General features: G+C 36.9%; 1 pseudogene; it reads left to right on the top strand.

Annotated features, from left to right (window-relative positions):
• Window positions 1–258: 258 nt before the first annotated feature.
• On the top strand, window positions 259–3,246 carry LOC120146342 (annotated as a pseudogene).
• The last annotated feature ends 3,168 nt before the right edge of the window (window positions 3,247–6,414 follow it).

The raw sequence follows: 6,414 nt of genomic DNA, 5'->3' as shown, positions 1-6,414 counted from the left end.
AAATTTAATAATAAAAATATTATTTTATTATTTATTTCAAATTTTTTATATTTAATAATAATAATAAAATGTCACGTCATAGAATAATAATAATAAAATAATTTATAGGGATCAAAACATGAGCAATTCAAAAGCTCAATGAATAAATTAAAAAAATTAAAGTATAATTAATGAAATAAGAAAGAGTAAATTTAAGTGATGAATGGTGTAGTTTACCCTAAATATATTTAAGTTGCTTGGTGAACGGTGATTATTAAGGGGGGTGAGGCGGGTTGCAACCTGGCAACAATGCAAGCTTTCACCATTACTACCCTGCAACAAGAACCAATCTGTACTTCTTTTCTCCATCTTCTTCTCCATTTGATTTCATCTTTGAAACCCAGGTTTTCATTTGATTTTCCCTTTCTGGGCACATTCTCTTACCAAATCTAACAAGTTCTTCGCTTTCCGCTTTGGTAGATTCCCACAAACAATCTAGAAACAGTGCATGCAAACCAAACAAAAAGTTTCTAATTCCATAAACAGAATGAAGGAGCCGAAAAAAGATTCAGAGAAAGTAGTGTGGGATCAGATTCAGATGAGGAATTCGTCGGGTAAGCCGCTTGTTCATGGGTCATCTTCCAGACCCATTCCCAAGTTCATGGTGTGGTTAATCCTTTTTGTTTCGGTTATCTATGTTATCTACACTTTAAAGCTATTAGCAACCTCAACTCATGATACCTACGACGATATATCTTTCACTTCATCTCTCCATCGCTCTTTACTAAATCCCAACCGCACGGCGGTGTTCACGCCCTCACTCCACCGTCATCGGGATTCCCGAGAGAAACAAGTTTTATTACGAATACCCGAGGCTCCGCCGAATCTCAGGCCGACAGAGCTTCACGACGTCGTTTTTGGGGTCGCGGCTTCTTCAAGCTATGGCAGAAGAGGAAAGAGTATATCAAGATTTGGTACAAACCGGATCAAATGCGCGGCGTCGTTTGGCTCGACAATCGCGTGAAATACTCGGCCGAAGACAACCGCACCCTCCCGCCGGTTCGGTTCTCCAACGACACTTCGAAATTCGCTTACAAGAACAAGCAGGGACATCGGTCCGCGATCCGGATCTCGCGGATCGTGACGGAGTCGTTGAGGATGGAGATGGAAAACGTGAGGTGGTTCGTGATGGGCGACGACGACACCGTTTTCATCACCGATAATCTCATTAGGGTTTTGAGGAAATACGATCACACCCAGTATTATTACATCGGGAGCTTGTCGGAATCTCATATCCAGAACATTCTTTTCTCCTACAGCATGGCTTACGGCGGCGGCGGTTTCGCCATTAGCTACCCATTGGCCAAGGCTTTGTCGAAGATGCAAGACAGGTGTATTCAAAGGTACCCGGGATTGTACGGCTCCGATGACCGAGTGCAGGCTTGTATGGCTGAACTCGGTGTCCCACTCACCAAGGAACTCGGATTCCATCAGGTTGGTGACTCAGTTTTTATCACTTTTTGGGATTGTTCAATTGCGTTACTTTGTGTTTTGACATGGGCTTTAGGTACGTATTTAAATATTTATCACTAATTATGATTTGGTGTAAATTAATGAATGTTCTGAGTATCAAAGGAATTTCATTTACCCATAAATTTTCTGTTTCGGGAAAAAATGGGAGGACGATGACAAGATGGGGCCCACGTATTGTTAGGGTTTAGACCCCGGTTCTTTTCTTCACATTTATGTTTGTCTTTTTTCCCAAGCGCTATTATGGTACGTGATTCCACGCTTTTTGAGTGAAGATCCATGGAACACGTTCTAGCTATGTATTTTGGATGAGGGTGAGTGTGTGTGGTATTTTTTTTTTGTTGAACATTTTTATTTTTTTTTATTTTAAGAATCATATATGATTTTTATGTTCCAATATATGTTGGACATGAAAGAATCCGAGTAATATAGCCTTCAAGAAAGAGTGTGGTTGTCATCCTTTCGGGTCAGAGAAACGGCTTGTATGTTTTTTAACCAGTGGAGCCTAGTACATTTGCTGCAATGAGTTCTGTTTCTAACCAGTGGAGCCTAGTACATTTGTTGCAATGAGTTCTGTTTTCGATAGATTGTTTTTACTCTAATTATTGGCAACAATTCTCGTTGGGGGCTAAACTCATCTCTTTCCTACATTAACAACATTTGTCTAATTGCGAGTTTGGAAACGATGTTTTATCCCTTTTTGTAAGGTGATTGATATAAGTACCTAAGCTGAGTCCGTATCATATAGGTGGAGCGAGTCGGTCATTTGTGGTTTGTGCATTTGTAAATAAGGTATCTTTATATGCTTAATTCTATGAGTTGAGATATTTTGAATTGGAATCAATCTCTGATTATGTGTTTCTTGTTGGTTGATTGGAATCAGTATGACGTGTATGGGAACTTGTTCGGGCTCCTTGCTGCTCACCCAGTAACACCATTGGTGTCACTGCATCACCTTGACGTTGTTGAGCCTATTTATCCCAACATGACCAGGCTGCAAGCCCTGAAACACCTTTTGTTGCCTGCAAAGCTGGATTCAGCTGGGATCATGCAGCAGTCCATCTGTTACGACAAAAATAGGAGTTGGACGATTTCGGTTTCATGGGGTTTTGCCATTCAAGTTTTTAGAGGAATGTTTTCTCCGAGGGAGATAGAAATGCCGTCAAGAACATTCTTGAATTGGTACAAAAGAGCAGACTACACGGCGTATTCATTCAACACACGGCCCGTTACCCGAAATCCATGTCAGAAGCCTTTTGTGTTCTACATGTCTAGCGTGAAAATGGATTCTAAATTGAATACAACTACAAGCGTGTACAACCGACACCGCGTTCCTCATCCTCCCTGCAGATGGAAGATGGCCGATCCTAATGACCTTCAAATGGTGATAGTCAAGAAGAAACCCGACCCACATCTATGGGATAGAGTAAGTTCATTCTTTTGTTATTTTATTCATGATTCTCATGAGAAGATCAATTTAATCCTAGACGTTCATGGATCAATGACATCGGTGTTCGGATTTATTTTGGCAGTCACCAAGAAGAAACTGTTGCAGGGTGATGAAAGTGAAGGAGGCAAGGACCATGGAGGTGGAGGTGGGTGTATGTAGGGAAGATGAGTTTAGTGAAATTTAGTTAATAAACTTCCATTGTTTTATCCTTAATTTATCCCATCCAAGTCTCCAAATTTTGTGTGTTGGCAGAGAGTTTTTGAGACAGTTTCATTAGGGAAGCAAACCAAAAATAAATAAATAAATAAATAAATTATGTTGTATAAAAAATTGCAAAGAGTAATTGCACATGAAACTCACAACCAAGATGAAGATCCAAATAATGATGGATCGAAGGGTAGGTGAGGGCAGTCGCCCCTAAAAATTTTAAATTAGTATATATTTTGGTTTTTTTTTTACTTTTAATTGATAATTTATTTTTGTTTATAAAATTTTATAAGTTTATTAATTTTTAAAATTTAAAAAATTCTTCGATTTTGCAAATGTGAATAAACCAATTGAGAAGCATAAATAAAAGTTGGTCGAAGATGGCGACATAAATTCAAAATATGTCATTAATCGATTTAATGAAATAAAATTACAATTCATGAAGATTGTGTTCTAACTTTGTGAAGGCCAAGACAAATGGATCTATCTCTAACACCCATATCTTTGATGATAGAACCGATTACAAACAAGTAAAATCAGTCAAAGAAACAATCAATCCATTCATTACACTCGGTTCAAAACATTTAAATAATTACTAATTTCTATGTTATATTTTTCCTTATAAGTTAGATTTTAGTGTAATTATAGTGGTTAGAAATTATTTGATATTTAAGTTTATTTATTAAGTAAATATTTATTTCAAGAAAGAAAGTCTTATGAAATAAGGTGTTTTTGTGACCAAGTTTTTGACTATAAATCTAGAGTAACTATTAAACTTTAGAATTATGAGGAAGAATTATTTTGGAGAGATTTAATCTTTTTGTAGTCTCTGTAATTTTAGAGTTTATGTTGTAGAGATAAATTGTGTAGGGATATTGAAAGAGTGTTTTGAGATACACTGGTTTGAGTATATATACCAAGTTTGTGATACATGTGATATACTGTCTTTGTACTCTGTGATCTATACGTTTATTGTGGACTATAGAGGTAGACAAAATTGAATCACATTAATTTTAAGTGTAACCTGCAATGGCATCCTGAACCTTCACATGTCATAACTAGAACTACAATATTCTATTGCTCAAAATAGACCAAAAGAGAAATCAAATATCGACGAAGGTATGTGGAGGCCATCTGGTTGCTTATGCATTAAACATAGTATAGAATATAGATGAAAGCCAAGAACCATTAACATAATTTAAGGCAATTAGTTATAAATACTAAATGAAGTGAATGGTGGCTACGAAAGACGAAATAAAATCTCTTCACAAGAACAATACATGAAACTTGGTAAAACTTTCTAATGGTAAAATGATTGTAAATGAGTACTTAAAAAGAAAGAAGAGATTCCGAGAGTAAAATAACAAGGTTGGTTGTAAAATAATACAATCAAATTCCATGTGCAGATTTCACAGATATATTTTCTTCAGTGGTGAAGCGTAGCTTTATTAGAGCCTTGCTTGGTATAATAGTTATGCATGATTTTGAATTGACATAGTTAGATGTGAAAACAATGTTCTTACTTGAAGAACAAAAGGAAAACATTTACATGCAATAATCAAAGGGCTTTGAGGTTTCAAGAAAAGAGGACCATGTCACATCCCAATTTAATATTCAATTTATAAACTTGTTTTGGAGACCAAATTGAATGGTTTTGGAAACCTGGGGTTGTTCTACATGCTCACATCTAGTTCAAAGACTTGATCCGGAATTTACCCATCCCTCTTTTGGTTATAAAATACTAATAAGGTAAGAAAAAAATATAGGTTCAAAGGCTTGAACCCAAGATCTATGGAATATTTAGTAATGCCTTTACCAACTAAACTAAACTACTATTAATGAATAGAATTTAAAGACATCTTCTAAACCGACAAACCAAATTTATAACTGATTTCTTCTAACCCTTTTTCCTTGGTTCTAGTATCCAATACATTAGCCATGAAACCTTGACATCCCTGTAGTAATAACTTCTTTGCTGACATTATTGAGATAACGTTTGCCAATGGATTTCATCTTTCACTGAACACTATCACTTTCAATCCAATTAACTAATTAACGTTACTCTCTTCAATCTACAATCAACATTCGCATGATAGTTATACAACCAATCCATTCCTAGTATTACTTCGAATTCGTCAAAGGTAATTCCATCAGATTAGTATGGAATTCAGTTCCCTGAATCCGTATGGGACACCCTCAACACACTCTATTCACCCGACATTGTGCCCTAACAAATTTGTCACTATCACATCATTACTAGTAGCTTATAATTGCATTCCCAATTCTCTTACCAATTTACTACTAATATATGAGTATGTAGACCCCAAATCAATCAACACCATAACACTTTTATCATACAATAGAAAGATACCTTCTATTATCTATGGATCATCACGATCCTCATTGGTCTTGAGGTTATATACTCGAGTAGTGGAACATACTTCCTGTTGAGTAGAAGATTTTGTCTATTTCTTCCTCTACTTCTACCCCGTCCTCTTTGAGACATCGAAGCATACCGCTCCGACTGTGCAGGCTCTCCGACCTCAATGGAAAATTCTTCATGTAATGCCTTGTTTCTCAACATCAGAAACAAGCTCCAGTGACCACTCTACATATTCCACTATGGATTCTTCTACAAAGCTCATATTATCTAATTTGACCCTGACTTATTCTTCCAGCACCAGACCCTACTGATTGAGTCTCTCTGGCTCTCATTTGATGATCATCTAGAAGAGGATGCCACCGACTCTGACCTCACATGAGACCAGAAACCAGAATCTCTACCTCTCTTGGTTGGTACAAAACTTGATAAAGCCCCAATTTTTTTATGGTTGGGTTCTTGGCTCCCCAAACCGTTCATTCTGAGATCTCTCTAGAGCTTTAGCACAATTTACCACCTCTTGAAATGAGGACATGTTCAACATCTCCTTCAACCTCTGGCACAAGCCCTCCACAAACCATTCACACGCATCATTCTCTGTTGGAATCAACTTAACCGCAAAATGACTTAACTTGTTGAACTCGCACTCGTATTCATACACAGTGCGATTCATTTGCTTCATATTCAAGAATTCTTGCTTCATTTGCTTGATGAACTGGTCTCCTATATACTTATGCTTAAATTCTTCAAGAAACAAAGACCATGTTACTTGATCACTTTACATCCTCAGTGTAACATTCGTCCACCAGATTCTCGCTTGCCCACGAAGCAAGGAGACCACTCCGTCCAACTTCTCCACATCAAAACA

This window comes from Hibiscus syriacus, unplaced genomic scaffold (assembly GCF_006381635.1).
Source record: "Hibiscus syriacus cultivar Baekdansim isolate YM2019G1 unplaced genomic scaffold, ASM638163v2 tig00110912_pilon, whole genome shotgun sequence".
In the NCBI taxonomy this organism is placed as follows: domain Eukaryota; kingdom Viridiplantae; phylum Streptophyta; class Magnoliopsida; order Malvales; family Malvaceae; genus Hibiscus; species Hibiscus syriacus.
This window is presented reverse-complemented; position numbering and strand designations above follow the sequence as displayed.